We start from the raw sequence: 23,442 nt of genomic DNA on the forward strand, positions 1-23,442 counted from the left end.
TTACAGAGTACATTACTTTTGTAGATGTGCAGTACCAAAGCATTCTGGAGTTATTTATTATGTTTACCTGAGCATGTAGGCTAATACTTTTATTCTGTTTAAGAATAGTGATGTTAATAACATTAGAGTAACAGGATTTGAGCTCCGTTCTGCGTCTGTCTCTAATGTTAGACTTCCTCCTTTAAGTAAGTTCTATATCTTCCTGTCCTCACTGATACAATGTACAAGATGTGAATCATTCCCTGGGAATAGGATAAAAACATATGTGAAAACAAAGTCACTATGTCTGCAAGACTAAATGCAGCTTTGAGGCCAATTTCAAATTAAGTTTTTATTGTGAAGGGAGATCATATTCATGATAGTAAATTCTATTAGGAATATCACAAGTTTCTCAAATGATATGTTGTTTGCTGGCGATTTCGCCTGGGGATATTGACCGGAGAAAAGGCTCTAGAGTTAAAAATTAGAAGATTCTTATTCAGATAATAATAGTTTTCCATCTCCTCACTTCTCTGCAAGTATATGATTGATCAGAAAATCACAAAAGTGAAAGAGAAACTTGGTTTTTGGTTTTGTGTAACAGAGTGTTGACTCTTCCTAGGACAAGTTGATAATGCATTACCTTAGATGACCATGTCATAAAATTAGAAAAGAAAGATAGGCTATGAAGTCAAACTTGGCTTTCGTTTACTCATGTATAAAATGGAGACAATAATAATATCAACTCCTAGGAATAGTTTGAGGATTCGACAAGATAACGCATATAAACAGCTTATTATAGTTCTTGGAACTTAGTTAAGTGTTAATTCGATGCAAAGGATGATGTTGAAGATGAGTGAGGGATCAGCAAAATTTATAATATATTCCTTATAGTTCTTGGCTTGTGTCACTGTGCTACCTAGTAGGGCTGAGAACAGCCTAGGCTACTGTGCACTCATGCTCTGTCTGCTTTGTGCACAGTTGCAAAGTTCTGAGGTTTTTCCTTTTCCTTTCTTTTTTTAGGTTTTTGCACAGTCCTTGGGAATAAAGTCACTTCCTCCATTCTTACTCTCAGAGCTTCCCTTGTCTCCTCCCCAAATCACCACTGCCTGGAGAATAGGTAAGAATTGATTGAGAATCTGCCTATCAAACCTGCGAGGACTATTTGAACTAGTTTGCTGTGGTTGGAGTGGAGGAAAAGCACACTGCTCAACTGCATAAGCCAGGCAGAGTTCCAGAGTTGCTCTCCAATGGTCTGGCGCTTAAAGCTCTCAGTAATTACAATCTGATGTGGCTGGTTCTCTATTTATGTATTCATCCTTCTTTCACTATTCTGCAGTGTAAACACTGTAGTGCCTAGTTAACCTGTCTCTAAGATTTCTTTCCCACGTGGTTGCCCTCTGCTGTCCAGTGAAATCTCCTAGCTTGCCAATTGTATATTCATGTACATTCACATAGCTCTTGGCATTTCATGGAGAGCCAACCACCACTCTTACTACCAGGAAACAGATGTAGATAGCTAGAATCTGTGTTGAGTAATGCCCAGGGAGCACCATGATGGTGGAATAGCCATTGATAGAATGGTGTCCTTTACATATGGCCCTACTAAATGTAAAAGAATGAGAAAAATAAGGATTAAAAAAGCTACATGTAGTTTCAGAATGATATAAGCATTGCATATTGTGCTTATAATGTACACTGGTAGCCGTGTCATCTGGTCTACCTTACTTCAGACCTGTGCTTCCAACATGCCCCTTGTCATTGCTTTGCGCTGAACTCTCATTTGCTCTGGGCTCATGGATGCAAACAACACAAACCAATATCATCTTCATCTAAAAAAGAAAAAAAAGGAATTTTTACAAGTGGTGTCCATTGCTCCAAACTGTTATGATGCTAAAAGCCTGGGTAGTAAGTTAGAGGTCAGAACAAGGATCTTCTAAGGTCAAGCAGCCTTCCAAGAGTACTGTGGTGCTGCAGGCACCACCACTGTGGCATAGTCCCACTACAGTGCCTCCATGATTTCCCATTAGTTGAGAGTGGATCTTAATTGCCCCTTTAACTTTATGTGCCTTGCTCATTTTAGATTCAGAGTCCAGGTGGGAGTATCCCAATGGCTAAGCTTATTTTAAAATTGAGCTCTAACTGCCATGGGATAAAAGGAGGAAGATTTCTTTCCCTTTTCAGTTTCTGGATCAGAATGGAAGGTACTATATCTCTGGAATATTCACAAAATGAAAATATCTCTAAAATGAGAGTGGGAGGGAATTTTGGATACTGAACAACTTAAATAGATAAGGGTATCTGCTTTCATGGTCTCTTGCATTATTCTGATTTCTCTCTCTTCTCAATGAATTCACCATGCTGTAGTCAGAGTGAGTTTTATACAATGTGTATAAGGTTGTCAGCCCTTTTAGTTCTATTTGAATTCCACCCATTAGGGTTACACACTCTTTAGTTTGGCTTGCAAAATCTTTTCCTGTATGACTCTAATAAATGGCTCCTCCCTAATCTCCTACTCCACCAGCCTCTAAAGGGTACCCTCCAAGGTTTAATTAAAATGTTCACTCTTTCTCAAACATGGTGGTGCTTTCATAATGTCTGTGCTTTGCTCATGATGTTATTTTCCTGATTAACAGAATTTTAAACTGCTACTTATTCAAGATCTAGCTCAGAGATCTCTTCCTGTATCAACGCATCTCTTAACTTACAGAGGTAGAAACTGGCATTCTCTCCGCAGGAGTTTTAAAGAAATATGGACAGGTAGCTATAACAACCCATAGACAAGTAAACAGAAAAAAAAATGCATCAACACGTAGAGTCTTGCCACTAGGATTTACTAACTTGAAAACAGACACTGTATCTTAATCATTTTTTTTAACCCATTAAAAAGATGGATAGTTGAAACAAGATCCTGAGGGCAGCAAGGTGTTATATAAGCTCTTATACAAATGAATGACATGACAACATTTTGAATTATAGCAGAAAAAAATGAAGTAAATGGATCGGTACATATTAGAGGCAGAAAAATAATTTAGGAAGCTGCTAAGTGGTCCAGGTGATAGATAATGAGTGATAGCATTGGGATAAAAAAAGAAAGAAGAGTTTCCAAAGATACTAGGTTGAGAAAATTGAAAGAACCGGGGTTTAAATCCAGAATCCAGCATTTTAATGTTAAATTTCACTTAAATGAACCTTTTAGAGTTTTGCTTGTATGGAACCTTTTAGTTGAAATGCCTCACCTCTCTCCCAAATTGATCATTCAGGCTAGTTGTGTCAGAAAAAGGCAGAATGTGGTGAATACACCAACATCTGTTTCTGATAATTTATAGCTAACACTCACCCACACAGGAATAGGTTTAAAGATGTATGGATGATCCACCAGTGGCCACTGGCATGGAAATATCAGTTTTGAACCTTACTTCAAAATAATTCTACATGGGGGTTTTGCATGTGAAGATTCATCCTGGTGATCATTGCAGCAAACGAGAGTTATATCTTGGAAGATAAGATCCTATCATCAGTGTGGTGATTGACAGGAAATTATAGTGGTGTTGATGACAGATCTATAATTACATTACAAATATTTATCTCTAGAAAATCCTTCCTGAATTGCTTCTCATATGGTATGACTTCTCTTCTCCTCCTTCCTTTGTGGAGATCTACTGCGACTGACATCAAATTTACAGTATAAAAAAAAACTAATATGATTAAAATGTGGATAATATGTGAACACCTGATCTGAAGGAAGATCTTCTTCCTGTTTTCATAAAGTTTCCTTCACAAAAAGTAGCGAATGCAGATAGAAATATCATCTTGCTGAAATCCACCCTTACTGGAAAGGAATTGGAAGTTGTCCAGCAGAAACACTTACCTAACCAAACGTCTGTTGAGTCCTTCAACAGTGTAGTATCCATTTCAGTTCCTGGTGCCATGTACTGGGGACCAGGGGAATTATTGAAGACATAATGATACACTGAAGTCAATTTTCACGCTCCATCCATTATATGAAATAATCTATCAAATTCTATCAAATAATCTCATAAATCTACCCCTCTTTTGATATCTAATTGTTTAGCTTTAACCAGGTCCTTGACTCTGTTCATTTGGGTTATTGCAACAGCTCTTTGGCCTTTATGCCTCCAGCTGACAGATTTCGCTGCAATAGTTATATCCAATCATGGACATTTGGGCATAAATATCTATGTTTAGGAGATAAGATAGCTTTTCATTGCCCACTAGATGAATTGCAAAGTCCCTACTCTGGCCTCTATCACAGATATAATGAGAATCTACTGTGGGCCAATTATGTAGTTAATGGGAAGTGGTACTGCTATACTTTCAATCCCAGGATACAGGGGAAATGTTTAGAGTTTACACTTACCACCTTATATTACATCCTCACAAGAATATTATGATCTAGGTGCAATGATTATGCTACCATTACAGATCAGAAAACTGAGGCATACAAAAAGCCATCCCAAATCACACTGCTCACAAACACTATTAAAAATGCATGTCTGCAGATTCCTCATTCAGTTGCCATTTGCCTGAGACATTAGTACTTAGTGAAGAGAAACTCCAGATCAGAAAGGTTTGTTGTTTTTGTTTGTGTTTAATGACTCCTTAAGATACAAGTCCTGTGTTTGTTTAAAAGAGATCAGAACAAAATGAAATCCAAATACACGTTACTCTGTAGCATTTATGGTCTTGAGTATATCATTGTAAAGTGACAGGGAGTAAGTTACTAATAACAAGTAATAGAGGTTGTGTTTGCAGCTTGGTACATTATGTTATGACAAAGTATCTTCTCAACCATTTTGCTTGGTTATTGTCATTTCTTCCAAGAAATCAATGCTATTGGAGATGGATGACAGCAGTGACCTGGCAGGTATGACTGCACTGTGAATGGCAAGCTCTTGCCTTAGATGTGCTTTTAAAACTGCAATTTCCTCTCCAAGAACAAAGGTCATGCAGTTCTCTGAGTTGCCAGGCAAGAGCCAGTGCACGTTGGCTGCTGTGACCCCTCCTACTCTGTTGAAAAAATTAGGAGGTTGTGGGAGACAGGTGTCACTGGAGGTTTAGTGATTGCTTTGCTAGAATAAGTCCCTTTAAATTAGAAACTAATGTGATTCCTTCGGCAGTGTTATTTCGAGCTAGCTGCAGGTGGAGGAAGATGGGCCACAAAAGGAATTTGATTTCACTTGTCATTAATTTTTAATTTGCTTTAGAGCCATCTTTAAGATACCTTCGCAGTTTTCATAATTTTCCTTTGTGTATGAGGTAACATTGCTCTTTGATTAGCAGTCCAACAATAAAAATGATTATTTCAGATGTATCAATCCTGGCATCCTTTGTGCAGAGTTCTGTAAGTCTGCAAGGGAAGAGACATCTGTGTTCTGTGCCTACTAACCTGAAAATGCAGAGTTTTTAAAGCATGGCAATAAAAATCCAACTTAAGGTGAATGAACTTTTGTCTGGGTTGTTCCCTTAAGATATGGCATTGGAAATATATGGATCAGACTTAGAAAAACCTGTATAACGTTGTCTACATGACCTGCCGACATTACTTACTATTCACCCTTGCCTCTTCTACATTTCTTATGTCCCTTCACTCCTTCCAGTCTTCGTTGTCTTTCACAGTAACTATTAAGATGGCTTCCAAATTTTTTCCACACCTCCACTGGAGTGGTGCTTTTGAAAACACAAATTGGATTATGTCATTCCTTTCTTGAAAGTCTATCAAAATTTCTGTGTGGTTACATGCTACATTTGGCATTTTTAAGAATGGTAGCCAGACTCCTTTAACATCTGGTGCTGGGCCACCTCTCTAGTTTTGTCTCTTAACATCATCTCTTGCTTCACAGCCAGTATGTATATTCTGGCCCCGTCCAGAGCACGGAATTATCTTGGGCAAGTTGTTTTCTTGGTACCTCCCTCTTTTGTTATATCCTAGAGAAAACTAATTAGGTCTGCTTAAGGAAATGGAGGTTCTCATCAGAAAGATACTAGAGCTTCTGACTGAATTGAAGGTTCACTGAGCAAACCATGCAAAGGGCAAAAGTACCGCTTTATCCAGGGAAGAGAATCCTGCCAGATCTCTTTCTGGCAAGAGTCTCTGCCTCCCACTGTCTGCTGGCATCATCCTCTCTCACTGAACAGCCTTCTCCCCTGTGGTGTGTTGAGAAGCAAAGCTGCCAACACATGCAGAACATCACGGTCTTAAGCTTCTGTCACTAGAAATGGTGACTCTCTTTTTCAGTTCTATTTTTGAAACCCAAGAAAGTACTTGAATTGACCATTTGGATTGGCGATCTCTTAACTTCGGGATTAATTATCTGTAGAGTTGCATAAGGCGAGATCTTATTAAAATATGAGCAGTCAAGCTGAAAACTTTTGGTTGAAAGGAGAGAGGAACAGTTTACCCAAATCAAGATGGGGTGAGCAGTGAGGGAGAGCGAGAAGGGTTTATACTCCAAAGAGATACATTCTCTTAACCCTTCAGGCTAGCCTTAGATAGGAGGTATTTGTATAGAAAAGGAGTTTTGTAGACACTGATAATTCTCTTTTTTATCACTGCTTGGCAACTCCAATTTTCTAGCAATAGAATGAATTTTCAGAATAAATACAGAAAAAGTAACTACCTTATAGTATTTCTTTTTTTAATTCGTATATATGGGTATGTATTATAGAACTAGAAATATTACTGAGAATATTCTGTGAACAGGTATGAGGTTTGGTGGTCTGGGAGGATGATGGCACCAACTTCATATCAGTATAAGTTGGGGAAGTTTAATTTTTGTATCTTTTTGAAATGGGTTTAAATATGCATAGTTTGGGTGCCTGGGTGGCTGAGTCGGTTGAGTGTCGGACTTCAGCTCAGGTCATGATCTCGCAGTTCACAAGTTCGAGCCCCATGTCGGGCTTTGTGCTGACAGCTCAGAGCCTGGACCCTGCTTCTGATTCTGTAGCTCCCTCTCTCTCTCTGCCCCTGCCCCACTCATGCTCTGTCTTTTTCTCTCTCAAAAATAAAGATAAACATTTAAAAAAAAATTTGGCTACTATGTTTTTACTTTTACCTTTCCTTATTTCATTTAGTGCCACAACTTAAGCATTCTATGCTATTAAGAACATTTTGTGAATAATATTTATTGGCTATATAATATCATGTCAAATAGTATAAGTAAAGATTCCCCTATTATTAGAACTATATTTATACTTAATTACATTTTTAAAATATTGAGTAAATATTTGGGGGCCAAGGAATTACAATATTTAGGTTTTTCCCTGAACATGAATTTCTAGAGCTAGAATTACAGGGTCAAAATATATACACATTTGAATGTTCTTAACTCACATTGACAACTTCATTTCTAATGAACCGTCTTGATCATAACGTATAAATATATTTTTTGCCATAGACTTGCTAATATTTTGTATTACTGTTTTAAGCAATGATCTGATAACAGAAAAAGGAGTATCATGTTATTTAACTTACATTTATTTATCCTTTTATATTGTTTTCCATATATTTGTGAAGGGCTCATTTCTTATCCTCTGAATTGTACATGTCAGTTATCACTTCATATATACTTCAGTAGATTGTTTGTGGAAGTCATTAACACAAACATTATGAATATTAATGTAATTGTATCTGGAATTATAGCTTTATGAGTTTATTAATAGGTTTAGTGACTAAAGTTTCTTTTTCTTAACTTTTATTAAAGTTTCTTTTTTTTTAAGTTTTCATTTTAATTCCACTTAGTTAACATACAGTGTTATATTAGTTTCAGGTGTACCCCATAGTGATTCAGCAGTTTCATATATCACCCTGTGCTTATCACCACAAGTGCCTCCTTATTCTTGTTTTTTTTTGTGTTTCACCACTTCTAAAAATTTGAAAATCTCTTAAGTACAGAACTATTCTAATTTAAAGCCAAAATTACCAAATTTATTCTTCCTGGAATCATAATGATTATACCAAGGAATCATTTTATGTATTTGGCAAATGAGGTAGTTTAATGCGGTGTTTGGATTTTGCCCACAGATTTATATTTTAAGAACTGAGGGGATTAGAAGAGCTAAAGAAAGAGTCTGATGAGGGAAAGAGCTCAGGCGTGGGAGAAGGAGGAATTGGAATGTTTTCCTGTCCCAATCCTTGAGCGTCACTTCTTTCCTTGGGAAGAATTTTGTATTACTACATAGCTAGAACATAGCTAGAAAATTCCTACATAGCTAGAACAAATTCATCATGATGATGACCAATGTCCTTCCAGCTGAAACATTTTGTGGTTCAATAGTGACAGCATTTGTTGGCAAATTATGTGCAGCAGAAAAAGATTCAAGGTGACATCGAACAAATATGGCAATTGCCTGAGGTGGTCACACTGCTGGAATCTGTGTCAAAGTGATTACTTTCTTAAGAAATTTTTGAGACCTCTGATATTCATTTCCTGGGTCTGCTATAATGAAGTACCACAAGCTGGGTGGTTGCAAACAACACAAATTCATTCTCCTGTAATTCCAGAGGTGGTGTGTCCAAAATCAAGGTGTCAGCAGGGTTATGCTCCCTCTGAGACTCTGGGTCCCATCCTTGCTTGCCTCTTCCCAGCTTCTGGTGGTGGCCATTGATCTTTGACATTCCGTGACTTGTAGCTGCATAACTCCGGTCTTGCCTATGTTAACACATGGTGCTTACCCTGTGTGTCTGTTTTCACATGGCCTTTTTCTTCTTCTTATAAAACTACTAGTCATATTGGATTAGGGCTCAAATTTATGACCTCATCCTCTTTTGAATACATCTCTCAAGACCCTATATCCAAATGAAAGTCACTTTCTCAGGTACCACTGGTAAGGACTTCAACATATCTTTTGAGGGACACAGTTCCACCCATACATGACATGACCACACATGCACCTGTATATTTAGTAAATTAAAGATGGCCTATTGTCTCCTTTCCAGAGGGAAGAGCAGGAGTGCAGCCTGAAAAGCTATGTAGGATGACTTCTGCTTAGCACTGCAAACTATTCAATCCACTAGTAGATGTTGTTGGCCTGAGGACCACACACAGATCAACCCTTAGGTGACAGAGGGATGAGAATGTTGTTATAACTAAGAAGCAAAAACACATGCAGAGGGAAATTGAGAGATTAAGGATTGACTTCACATTTTGTGATTGTTGTCATAACTGAATGAAACTTAACTTTTCTCTGGAAATAAGTTGGAATTATTTGTCAATGTCTTAAAACATATAAAGGATAGAATTGGATTTGAATTCACTCAGACTTATATGACTGGAAATACACATTATTTTTTTTAATGTTTATTTATTTTGAGAGAGAGAGAGCGAGTGAGCACATGTGAACAGAAGCACTGGTAAGGGGAAGAGAGAGAATCCCAAGCAGTCTCTGCACTGCCAGAGTAGAGCCTGATACAGGCCTTGATCTCATCATTGTGAGATCATAACCTGAAATCGTGAGTCAGTGGCTTAACCAACTGAACCACCCATGCACCCCTGGCAGTCTGCATTCTTCATTGCAACAGCACTCTACCTGTGTTATTTAACATCTCTGAACCTTGGGTGCCTTATCTGTAAAATGTAATAATAATCTGCTTCAGGGGACTGTTGGGGAAAAATGGGATGCTTGGTACATCATGAAAAACTCAGTAAATTTAATTTTTACTGGGGAGTTCTTATGCTATTTTCCAAAAGTGAATTTTTAAATATTTTCTCACCAGATTTGTGGCACCTTGACGGTAGGGACTTTGATCTCTCTCCATTTGAAATAGAGTCAGCACTAAGCACTAGTTGAATGGCAGAGAGAGTGGACGGTTTCACACAACTCCCGAAGTTCTTCAGGCAATCTAAGCAGAATTACAGCCATAATCAGGGAGAGTCCAAGTGCCTTTTCTTCCTACTGTGTGTCAAAAGAATGAACCGAACACAAAGACAAAGACAAGAAGAAGTAAAATTACTTAATATGTTACATGGATGCCAGAAAATAGAAAACTAGTGTGTGAACCACAAAGAAGCAAAGCAGGGCCTTGGGGAGACTCATAAATCGAGTGTATGTTTGTGGAAGAGGGCAGGGGTGTAATGGTTGCAATTTCCCTTCATCATGAAGCTTAATTAGACACAATGCCAGGTATTCCCACCCTATTTGACCCTCTGGAGTATTTATGATGCTATGTCTCTGCTTTCATTAATTCCTGTGCACATGAGCTCAATCGGCAGAAGTACTACAAGGTTATTAAGCAGAAGGAGTTGGGGAGTTTTTCAGTGTCCATTCTCCATCCCCAAAGCTCATACTTTCAGCAAAGTGTAAGAAATTGACAGTTATTAAACTGCAGAAGAGACTGCTACAGCAGAGCCCTGGAGGTCAGCTGCCCATTGGGGCTGGCATAGGGGCTCCAGGGTGAGGGGAATCAATACACTTAAGAACAAGTGTAAGTTAAATGCTTTTCTGTGACCGAATCTAATGTCTCCAGCTGGCTTTGCTCAAAAGATCATTCTTCCCTTTCACCTGTCTTATCTGCTTATTTTTTAAGTCAGTATCTGATAGCAGCTTTCTAGGATGTTCTCATAAGAGAGGATTCTGTTGGAACAGGGTCAGATGGAATCATTTGGTATCCCAGATTGTTTTTTATTTTTTTTTTGTTTTTGTTTTGTTTTTTTGTTTTTTTGTCTTGTCTGCGTAAGAGCAAGTTGAAGCAGGAAATAAAATCATTTGATGACCAAAAGGTAACTGTTCCTAGGAATTTGGCAGGGCAATTAATATTCATTGAATTTCATTACAATTATTTTATCAGTAGATCCTCACATCAACCCCACAAAATAGGTTTTATGAGCTCCATTTTAGAAATCAGGACTCTGAGACTCAGAAATGTTAGGAATCATGCTCTTAGCCACAAAATGTGATCTGGCAGAATGTGATTTTGACCAGGTCTGTTGACTCTGTGTTATATCTCCTTGCATGTGGGGAAGTAGAAAGGCTTGTGTACTAAAGCAAAAATGATGACTTAGTACCTCCTGTATGCATATAACTGTGGTTGGTGGGTATACATACAGATAAGCATGTAAGCCATGAGATTTTTGTGACTCTTTCAATTATCATGGTATCTTCTGTTTATCATGGTACCTTCTGTATCTAGCATACAGTCTGCCATATAATAGACAATGCACATGTGTTGAATGAATTCATAATGGTACCAAACAAGCCTTTAGTATTTATTTTCCAAATAGACAGTAATGCTTAATTAGAATGTTAATAAGGATTTGTCTTTTGAAAGAAAAAAATCGGTGTGAATCAGGAGTTCACAGGGAGAGATCACTTCTGGATGAATCTATAGGGAATCATTTATGGAGCAGGTGGCAAATGAACTGATTTTGAAAGATAAACGTTCACCCAGTAGAGATAAAGTTTTGATGGGAAAGGTCTTGCAGGCATTCTACAGAGAGGAGCCTGTATGCTCCCATTTCTTGAGTTCTCCTCATATGACTGGGATTGCAGATGTATGGTAAAGGCTAGCTCTATTTCAAGAGTTCTCTTTACCCCTATATTAGTTTCCTGGGTCTGTTACTACAAATTACTACGTACCAGGTGGCTTGAAACAATAGAAATTTATTCTCATAACTCTGGAGGGTGGATGTCTGAAATGAAGGTGTTGGCAGGGCAGGCTGTCTAGGGGAAAATTCTTTGTTTCTTCTAGCCAGCTTCTGTTGGCTGCCAGTAATCCTTGGCCTTCCTTGGCTTGTAGATGTGCTGTGTTGTTGCCTGCCTCCATCTTCACATAGACTTCTCCCCTAAGTGTCCAAATTTCCTTCTTCTTATAAGGACACTGGTCACTACATTAGGGCCCACCTTAATCCAGCATGACTTCATTTTAACTTAGTTACATCTACAAAGATCCTATTTCCAAATACAGTCACATTCACAAGTTCCTGGTAAATAAGAATTTGAGGAAGAGGGCCACTATTGAAATTAGTACAGCATTTGTGACCCTTGGGACAGTAATGAAGCAAAGATCTGAATGAAGTCAGTGTGATCTGCCTTTCATATGACCTGTAGATATTAGGATGTCTGTGTCCTGACTAATAGAAATTTGGGGTCTGTCAAAATTTATGATGTTTCAGCCTCACCTCACTGATGTCTGATGATCACCTCAGCAAACTTTTTACTGTTTCTGTCTCCCTAGTTCCCTTCTGACTGCTCTGGTACTCACTGGCTGCTCTAATGAACACTTAATTCTACTTGCCCTCTAGTTACTAAATCAGGTTCTTAATAACATCCTATTAATTGTATAAAATAAGGATTTGAAGCAAACAAGATAGGTTTTTTTTGCATTTTAATTAAATTCACATTGATTTGGAAAAACAGATTTATTGAGACCTTAACAACCACATAACACACATAACTGAGTTGTTAAGTCTCAATAAATGTTTTTTGGGAAATCAATTGACTTTTGATTAATGATGAATATCTGTTTTAATAAATCTCAGTGAAATAAAATGTTGAGTGTAGGTGGACAGTTTAATTAAGCTGGACTTCCTTATTCCTATACCTACTTACCTTGACCCAGAATTGCTTATCCTAGCCTTTTTCTCTGAGGAAGGGAAAAAAAAATCAGGCCATGTCCATTCATCTGTTTACCACAATGAGTGAGGAAAGAAAAATGACATTTTTTGAATCTGCGTGAATATTGAATAAAAGCTCTTCATGGCATACCCTCTTATAATCTCTACTTTCTCAAAGAAGCCTTCCGTGACCACCCTATATAAACTATTTAATATTTCTAACCATGTGTATTTTCTTTACATTCTTAGTGTCTCAAAATCATGTCATTTCAGGCGCTTGGGTGGCTCAGTCTGTTAAGTGTCCGACTTTCATGATTTCATGGTTTGTGAGATCCAGCCTCATGTCAGGCTCTGTGCTGTTAACACAGAGCCTGCTTGGGATTCTTTCTCTGCCCCTCCCCCTCTCACATGCACTCTCTCTCTTTCTCTCTCCATCTCAAAATAAATAGATAAAAATTGTTTTAAAATTGTGTAAATTTAACTGTATACTTGTTTATTTGATACCAGACCTCACTCCCAGTTATAAACCCCACAAAAGCAGCAAGTTGGACTGATATAACTCACATGTCTATCACTGCCCTGAAAACAAAGCCTACTGGGCATTTGTCCCTCTTCCTTTTCATCTTCATTACCTCGTACATTCCTCTATGTAGTACTCAAATCAATGGTCAGCTTAGAGGTCACTGTGCTTTACTAAAACATGACTTAATTGATGTTTGGGTCCTGTCATGTGCCCCTCTGTCACCTCAACCTCTACTGTGAGGCTCAGATCCAAGTAGACATCAATAAATGCTTGCTGAACAAATAACATGCTGTGTATGAAATATTGGAGCCCAGTGTATAGTCCCAGAACTTCTCTAGGCTTCTGCCATTCAACCAGAGGGCTTCCTCTGCACCCCTTAAACTCTTGGTAATATCTAAGTCTGCCTTAAGAATACACAGCTATATTTACTAAAAGCTTGATCTATATATCCTTTTGTTTGATATTGATAAACTGTTGACACCTTGTTTCATTGGACATCTAAAAATAAAATGTGCCCAGTGCATCATAAATTACGACCTTGGTATCATTTGTACAATGTCAACACTCTGCAGTAAGTTCCGGCAATAGCCGCTGGAGAGGGGGAAAAGAGTGAAGAAGGGCTGAAGCCACTATATCTACGAACCTCTTCTAGGAGAGATCAGACAGGCAAGAAGAGGTTTGTTTCCACCTAAGTTAATAAAACTAAAATGCCTTTGTTTCTAGAGAGTAACCATGGAATATTTTTTTTAACAGTAGAACTACCAGATATATATTCTAGTGACAATCTGAGCATATGTTATATTGCAGGTGCTATACTTGGCAATGATTTTACAGTATCCTATTATTTACTGCACAAAAACTCTTCAATTAAATATTATTAGCTCTCTTTTATGTTCAGAAAACTAAGCCTCAGAGAGGGTATACAACCAGCCTAAAGTAACACAGAGAATAATGAATAAAAGCAAGTTTTGAACTTATAAATTCTATCTCTGAATACAGTATTTTTGCTTTAAATTCTTCTGATGAATGTAACAATATATACTGGATTTACAAGCAGATCTTGCGTGTCAGTCTAGCCTAAAAAGACCTGACAAATATTTCCAAGGCTAGGTGGAGCTCAGCTCAAGAATATCAAACATTTGACATCTACTAGATAGTAGATCAACAAATTATGCAACAATGATAAAACTTAAAAATCCAGCTAACAGAATTTATACACAGCACAAAGATATCCTAAGATATGTCGTAAGCAGCTGGTATCCAAGAGGTTTAGTGGATTGCCCAAGGTCAGACCACTAATACATAGGAGGCCTGGGATTCTAATTTGAAATAGATATTTTAGAATTATCTTTTAAGCACTAGCCATTTATACCAAGAGGGCAGCCCATTTATTTGAAACCCGAGTCCCCAGTCTCAGTGCTTTGTGTCGATAACTGGGCTCGTGAGTTGGTTACACTTTTTCCTCTGACATTTCTTTCCTTCATTCCCTTATCACCATCATCTCTTGACTGACAACGAAGAAAGGATTGTGGAAAAGTCTCCCCTTGAATTTGCTAGTGCAGTCTACTGCCTGCCTGATATATGTGTCTGTTCAAAGTGTGGCACAAATGTTTGGTTAAAGATAATGACCCAGTCTGAAAATTACTGTGATAAAAATGTCATGTAATTTCCAGGGTGACTTTGAAGTAAGGCTTACCATATAAATGTGGGGAATTGAGAGAGCCGGCTATTATTTTCTTCCTTGATGAGCACTAAATTAGTGTCTTCCTCAGCACCAATGCAGTGGGCAGTCTCCATGTTGTTAATTTTATTCCTCCTCTCCTTGTGGCTGGGCTGAAGCAATACTCAAGACCATCCTAGAGCAGTAATTCCCAGGAGCATGGATTTTTTTTCACAACTCACTGCTTCAAATAGTTGAAAGGACACAGTTTGAAATAAAGTCAAGCAGAACTTTATTGGAATATCAGCTCTGTGTGGATTTAGAAGAACTGTTTCAGCCCCCATTTTCTTTCCTGTCAAATCATATTTTTTTGCAAGTATTAAATAAAACAAAATTTGTAAAATACTTGGCATATAAAAGAGTGTCAACTGTTTGAATCAGCATTTTATTTCTTCACAATGCAGATTGTTGGGCCTTGCCCAGTGACAGTCTGATTTAAAAAAAACATCTCAAATGGGGGCACTTGGGTGGCTCATTCAGTTAAGTATCTGACTTCAACTCAGGTCATAATCTTGCGGTTTGTGAGTTTGAGCTCTGTATCGGGCTCTGTGCTGACATTTCACAGCCTGGAGCTGCTTCGTATTGTCTCTTTCCCTCTCTCTCTTTCTCTCTGTTCCCCATCCTCCCCCTCTCAAAAATAAACATTAAAAAATTTAAAAAAAAAACACATCTCAAATGGAGCCCAGAAATCTACATCTCTAACAAGCATTCTGGGTAATTCTAATGCAGGCTAAACAGCACCATGCTTTGAGAAATATTGGCGCTGAAGGATATAATAATTATAATAACAACAATCATAACATAATTACCATTCATTGTGTGCTATGTTCAAGGCACTGTACACTAATCTACTCTGCACTTGGCATAAAACATGACATCGTACTCAGTAGATGCCAGTGTTTTCCATTTTCTTAACTCTCTTTTTTCTCACTCAGTGTTTTCTAAACATGGAGCCCTTGGAGAAAGTGTAGATGTAAAGAAGGCTCAGTTGTAGGAAGAAGAGTTGGCTGAGCTGAAGTCACCTTAAGGTTGAGAATGACTTTCATCCTCAGCAGGTACTTCCAGGAGGAATTTTCTTCCCAAGTTGTGTCTGGCCGTTAGAAGTTACCCTGTCTACGTGAAGTATTGAAATGATCCTTCCCCACGAACCTGTCATGGACTTACCCAATACTTACCAACAGCCCAACAATGTACCCGCTGTTGTGGAAAAATGGTGCCATTTTCTCCATGCCATCAGTGGGAATAACACAGAACCCTAATATGCCTCTATCTATTTTGGGTATCTTGTATGTATTTCTGTTTTTCCTTGACTTTTCTGTGCTATTGCATCATTTGAGCAGATATATTTTCCATAACTCAAGTCTGTCTATCCTTTTTAAAGATGAGAAATTTGAGACTTAGGGCCTAATTCACTAGATCTCATAATGTGAAATTACTCTGCAAATTTTTAAAAACCAAAAACATGCCAATTTATATTAATATACTATTGTAAAGATTACTACTGTTTTCCCCATTCTCTCATTGTACAAATAGGCAGTGAGTCAAGAATATTCACAGGCCACATGCTGTGTATGAACAATTTGCTTTTCTTCCTTGAGATCTAATATTAAGTAGGAAATATATATGGTTGACCAAAGTCACTAACAATGTTCTCTCTGAAGGTCAAAACTTCTGACTAGTGACTCAATCTAATTAGGTTAAGCTTAAGGTGATAATGTGTGGATTGTCAGCGGCTAGAACATTTATTCTTATTTTTTTCTAAAGCAGTGTCCTTTAAAACAGTCAATTAACATGCTGCAGAGAAGAGTTTCCAGATAACTCGAGATTGAATTGAAAGGCTTTCCTTCCCCTGACAGAGCAGAGAGGTTGAGTACCTGACTTCCCTTTCAAAGTCAGTGATCCATGTAGCACTTCTGATTGGAAAGATGTGAACCTTTCCAGTCCTTCGTGTACATATAAATGGATATGGTAAGGAAATTAGTCAGAGTCTGGCCAAGAAGAGCTGAAGGATAGAAGCAGCCTAACTGCCTTCCAATGTGCCCAGCTGTCTCTGGAGTATTGTGATTTATACTTTTCCTATTTAAAATCCTGTGTGAAAGAATTAGGACAGAACAGTGATATCTAAACTGAATGCTAAGTCACACCCCCCACACACACACCTCTGCAAATTAAAAATCATCCCTATATTATTGAATATTTTATTTAAAATTTGCCCTGGCAGGCTTTTACTTGGGGAGCTTTAACAGAAAGCTGGCAGATATGATTAAGAACCTCTCTTTATATTAAGAACTATTGGACACTTACAATCCTTGTTTTTATAATCTTTAAATGTTCACAGAGAGAGACAGAAAGTAGTAAGGATTTCTTAGGGATGAAGGGCTTACCCACAGTACACAAGTATAAGGACTTGAACTATGTAGACGAACTAGAAAAGTATCACTGAATGAGGAAGCCTGGATGGAGTCCCCAGATTAGGCTTTCTGAGAAGTGTGTTTATGTCTCTGGACTTTGATTCCCTTCCCCTTATAATGAGGGTACAAACTAAAAGAATGTTAAGTTCCTTATATGTAAATGACTTTAAAACTTATTACATGAACGTGTCAGGTATTGTGGTGAGTTCAGTCAAATGCATTGTCCATACCTTCATGGGTTTCAGGGTCTACATGGGGAAACCAGCAATAAATTACCGTATAATTATAAATGAGGTAAACTACTAAAATGGAAAGGCATTAGTTCTATGGGAGTATATGACAAAATGACCTGGCTGAGAGTAAATCTGGGAGGAGGCTCAGGAGGTAACTGGAAAGGGAGTAAGGGCAGTAGTACGCTTCTGGCACAGGAAAGGCATTTGCAAAGGCTCCGTGGCAAGAAGAAGCAGGACCAAAGACGAAAGTGGATGAAGCACAAAGAAAAACACAAGAGTGCAGGACAAGAGTCAAGGGGCACATTCAGCAAGATTTGTGGGTATACTGGAACACACGAGGAAGGTACTGAGAGATTTTAGTCTTTGCAGTCATGTCATGCTTATATATGCATTTTAACTCTTTTGGGGGCTCTTTGGAGAAAATATTGGAGTAGGGCAAGAGTGAATGCAAAGAGCCCATGCTCACATTGTAAGAGGTGATAGAGGTTCTAAGCAGGAGAGTGGAAATAGATACAGAGAAAATTATATGGAGTGGAGACATGTGTACAAGTTAAAATCATGAAAGGAAGAATGAATGCAGGATTTCAGGTGGTCTGCCATGACAATCCCCTAGAGGTTTTGGAAGACATTGTGAAATAGACATTTTTAAATACTAATTACTTCCTCAATATCAAATTAAATAACAAAGCATTGATCACTTGCTGTAACTCTAACCCTTCATGTGTACTTAAAATATGTCTTCTGTTCTAATTTCCATAAGGAGACATTCTTGTATACATACAACAAATGGGAAAAAAGGAGGCCCTCTTCACAAAGAGATATAAAAATATTTTGACATTTATGACAGAATTATGGCTAATCCCAGAATTTAATTATTTGATCTTATATAAGTGTCTTATTTTCTCTGAGTCTGTTTCTTTATCAGGCAAGTAGTGAAATAAACAAAATAGTATCTACCCTTTTTCTACCCCTTTTTCTACCCTTTTTCTACCTTCTGTTCTTTCTTAAGTCTCTTGCCAGTTTTCCTTCAAAATCCTGTGGTCGGCTTCTGATTGTTGACCTGGTATAATTACGTGTCAGGGTAATTAACCATGTGCTTGCAGGTCTCTTGTGTGTTTTATAGTGTGATTGAAAGTCTCTGATCTCCCCGAGTCTCACTGAGTACTGGAGAGAGACTCTGATAATCCTTAGATCTAGAGGAACCCAAAGCTATTACAGCATGTGTGCCTCATCTTTCTTTACCGTAGGTCTTGTTTTCTGGGACACGCCTGGATCTGCATTTCAGTTGGAAGTACACACCCATCCATTAATCAGTCATCACAAGAGAGTGAGCACAGATATCAGACCATCTCTGTCTGTCTCTCTCTCTCTCTCTCTCTCTCTCTCTCTCTCGTTAGCATACATTACACTATACCCTTTGGATTTATTTTTATCATTATTCTTTTTGTAAAGGAACGTCAAAGCCTAATTTCTCTATTAATATTGATGTGTTCAAGTTCTTGAAGCCAATTACTTTAGACATTTAAAGTATTTAACCAGTGCTTAGAAAATCTCAAGGATGTTAACATTAGGATCTGTGAGAATGATTACACGATGCATGGTGTAAGGCATCTTGTTCATTTAACAATTATAAAAGGAGAGATGTACCATAAGTTATTATCATGGTACTTTGAGGAAACCAATTCAAGAAAAGCCATTTGAGCTTGTATGCAGTGAAGACTGACAAATACTCAAATAGTACTATTTCCCGTTTCAAGGTAAGGGTCAGAGGATGGGTCTTTCTGTTTTGTCCTGTTTTGCATCAACTCCAACCTAGCTAATCTGGGTGTTCTCAATGACTGAGTCCCACTGATGTTACTTGGTAAATATATTTTGGATCCATGACAGCTCTCCGTCTCTGTTGTCACTTTCTTCCATTACTTTTCATCCAACTGTGCTAATAACTTTATAATGAACTGCTTATCTCCATTATTCACCCACACAAAGCATTGTCTACAGAAAGTCAAAGAACTTCTAACATGCATTTTTTCCTACAGACGTTCAATGGCTTTTCCTTTTTACTAGGGGAAGTCTGAGTCTTTCCTAGGTGAACAGTGGCCCCTGGAATCACCCCTGCCCTCCATTCCATTCTCATCCTGTCATTGCCTCTCCTGCATTTAGTGATTAGCAGAATATCACTGCTTTAGACAAAATCAAAAACATATTTTCTTTAATCTCATCATTTTGAGATCTGTTTCAGGCTGAGGGAATAGCTTAGATTCCTAAAGGGCAGAACATCATCAGGCATCAGGAAGGGACTTTGTAGGGGTGCCTGAATGGCTCAGGCGGTTAAGTATCTGACTTCGGCTCAGGTCATGATCTCGTAGTCCATGAGTTCAAGCCTCATTTAAGGCTCTGAGCTGACTGCTCGGAGCCTGGAGCCTGCTTCAGATTCTGTGTGTGTCTCTCTCTGCCCCTTCCCCTCCCCCCCACACACACTATCTGTCTCTCTCTCTCTCTCAAAAATAAACATTTGAAAAAGTTTTTCAAAAAAAATGGGGAGGACTTTGTGGTGATATAAAATAATGATAAATGTGATGGGGAATAAATCCAGAGACATAAATGGGATAGATGACAAATTGTTCTAGAAATCATAATGAAAGGATAGGTGATAAGGTAGTGTGATCATTCGAATGATTTATATAGATGAACATTCCATGTCTATAGACCAACTCCAAGAGAACGTATACCATCATCAGAAACCTCTTTGGTATGCCTGGCATCAGTGCACGAGATGTTGGTTGTGTCAGGCTCACAGAACAATTCCCTAAATCTCCACAATGGAGACAGGTCTGCAACCTGTACTACACAATTTATGCCGCTGGAGCTCCATGATTCATCTGTTGGCCCATTGTCTCCTTAGATATGGTGATATAATTTATGCGAAAGCAGTATTTGTCAAACTGATTCAACTAAAATTCCCTTCAAAAATCTTTAAAATCACCCATTTCATGGGGGAGGTTTTCCTCTAAAAATGTCCCTGTTGCACATGATCTGATATAGGCTGGAGTGAGCCCTTTTTGCATAACTTTTCTACGCACACATAAGTATGTGGCCCAGCTCTTGCCAGCCAACAGAGCTAGATTCCATCTGATGACTGAGGGAGGGAAGAGATATATACATCATGATAGTTATAAAGTAATGCATAATATAAAATAACTGTGAAGAAAATAGTAGAGTGGATATCATTAGGCAGCTCCTGATCGATTACAGTGTGAGTGGCAGTGACAATAATTACAATAGGATTGGAAGAGGGGTCAGAGAAGGCTTTGAAAAGGAGATGGGATTGGAACTGCGTCTGAAAATACAGGCAGGATCTAAGTGGACAGACAGAAGAGGGACATTCTTGGTAGGTGGGTCTGTATTCTGAAATCACCTTTTTAAACAGATGATAAATTATATCTAGCATACAGTGAGGGTCTCTCTCAGATAAATTATGCAGCCAGTCCTACAAATGGGACTTCCCTAGCTGTCAGGGGTTCCACAGACTGAACAAGTGATGGGCAGGTTAGAAGAGACAACAGTGAAAGGCCTGTCTTTGTTAAACTCAAGAAAGGCATCAGACTGGAACTCGTCAAGGGAAAAATGTCATTAAAGTGGGGATAAGCTGTTTATGAGGCTGCCTGCCATGGTCTTCTCACTTCCCACATTCTTTCAGTATTTAACAGATACTTATTGAGTGACTACTGTGTGCCAAATTTGGACATCATTCTTTAGCTCCGTGTGAATATCCCCTGCTCTTCTTGAGGAATTGCCTTTCGTTAGTGTTCCAGCACAGTGAGAATGAATCAAAGCAAAATCTTTGTAAATAGACCTTGTCATGAATCCTAGCCTTTTCTCGCAGTATCTATGGTAGCTCTGTCAATTTCCTCATCATCTCTGAATTTGTCTCCTCATCTGTAAAATAGAAATGAGAAAGCTTATTTCCTCCGTCCTGTCAGCAACATTGGTATGTTAGGAAGACTTCTTAACCATTAGTGTACATTAAAACAATGCCTGGATAATTACAAAAACAAATGAAATAAAAGAATACACAAACAAACTAACAAAAAACTTAGGCCTATGTCCCGTCTCCAGAGATTCTGATTTAATTGAACTGAATGGGAACTGTGCATGAATATTTTTTGCATTGAATTGTCCTCAGAAATAAGAATGATTGAGATTAAAATATACAAAGTGATGAGTATGATACTTGAGCACAAGATTTTAGAAAGTGCCAGAGAGTGCTGTTTACTTTTTCTCCAGTTTGGATATGGTAACTGGAAAAAAGAACATTTGAAAGATAGTTATCTACAGAAGAGTTATATTTGCAATGTATAAACAACACTTACAACTCAGTAAGACAAATAACCCAATGAAAAATGGTTAAAATATTTGAATAGATATATGGATATGAAACAAGTGAATAGAAATGCACAAGAAATTATACACAAAATAATTAGCTGTTAGAGAAATGCAAATTAAAACCACTACACACTCTCTGAAATGACTAAAATGAAAACAACTGACTGTACTAGCTATTGATGATATGTAGAAGAACTGAAATACTCATGCCCCGCTGTTCGGAATGTAAAATGGCACAACTACTTTGGAGAACATTTTGACAGTTTCTCAAACTGTTAAATATTTGTCTATTTTATGACCTAGCTGTTTTAATCCCAGATATTTACCCGAGAGAAACAAAAATATATGTCCACAGAAAGACTCACTGTACAAATGTTCAAAGCAGCTCTATTTGTCATAGCCAAAAAGTTGATGCAACACAAATTTCCATCAACAGATGAATGGGTAAAGAAATTGTGCCATATTCCTACAAAGGAATGTTCCTCAGCAATAAAAATAAACCATTTTGGTACACACAACATTATCAGTGAATTTTAAAATAATGTTGAGTGAAGGACCAACAAAAGTAATACATGCTGTATCATTCTACGTACATAAACGCAAGAAAATGCAAGTTAATATAAAGGGACAGCACAGCACTGGTTTTCTATGTATCGGGGAGGGCAAGAAGGGAAGTGGAGGGAGGGATTGCAGTGAGGAATCTGGAAAGATGAGAGGTTTATTTATTATCAATTATGGTGATCATTTCATGGATAGATTCAAATGCCGCAACTGATCAGATTTTAGATTTCAAATATGTGGAGCTTACGGTATTTCAATTTTACCTCAATAAACCTGCATAAAGTTCTAAAAGACAAAAAGACATGCCTGTAGATGGAGAGCTGGGCAGAAATAGAGGCAAAAGATTCATTAAAATAAGCTGCCTACCCGTTCCAGTTATGATGTTTTCAAACTATTTTTGAGCTCATATTGCTGTCTCAACAAAGACATTATGCATGGTGTGATCTATATTTTATCACAACTTGTTTTAGCTATCTGTTACTACCTAGAAAATTACCCTAAAATTTAGGTGCTGAAAAATAACAAGATTTATCTACTCAGCTCAAAGACTAGGCTGGAATCATACGCATTGGGAGTCCTGAAGCATCATGAAAGAAATCCAGCTCTATTGAAGCTATAATGTTGGAGAAATCAAAAGATTTTTCTTAGAGATAGGGGGATGTGCCCAGGGAATCCCATCTGTTCCAGTATCAGTCATTTGAGTCTTCCTGGACCAGCAACATACATAAGTGAGAAAGTCTTCTAATGATTCTAGCCCCAGTCTTTGAACTGCCCCAGCCAGTATCTAATGGACAGAGATAAGCTGTGTCTCCCAGCTCCAGTCCAGATTAGAGATCCTTTAACAAATGAAACTGTTTCTGTTCTAAGCCACCACATGCTGTGGTGACATAGTATGTAACATCAGACAACAGGAAGATATTTTGGTACCTGGAGGTACAATGTCATCGTAACAAAGCCTAAAACATGGGGGTTTGGGGGCTGATGGTAAATACAAGCTAGAAGAACCTTAAGGAAACCATCAATATGTAAAAGGCTTAAAAAGGCTATCAGCAGAATACTG

The 23,442-nt window shown here is 38.0% G+C and overlaps 1 long non-coding RNA gene across 1 annotated transcript in view; it reads left to right on the forward strand.

Moving 5' to 3' along the window:
* LOC123382235 overlaps positions 1-23,442 on the forward strand; it is a 634,835-nt gene that overhangs the window by 605,606 nt on the left and 5,787 nt on the right. The window contains exon 3 of the long non-coding RNA XR_006590283.1: positions 1,003-1,099. This is a non-coding gene — a long non-coding RNA (uncharacterized LOC123382235). The remainder of the gene's footprint in view (positions 1-1,002; positions 1,100-23,442) is intronic.

Source organism: Felis catus, chromosome E2, assembly GCF_018350175.1.
Source record: "Felis catus isolate Fca126 chromosome E2, F.catus_Fca126_mat1.0, whole genome shotgun sequence".
Classification (NCBI taxonomy): Eukaryota; Metazoa; Chordata; class Mammalia; order Carnivora; family Felidae; genus Felis; species Felis catus.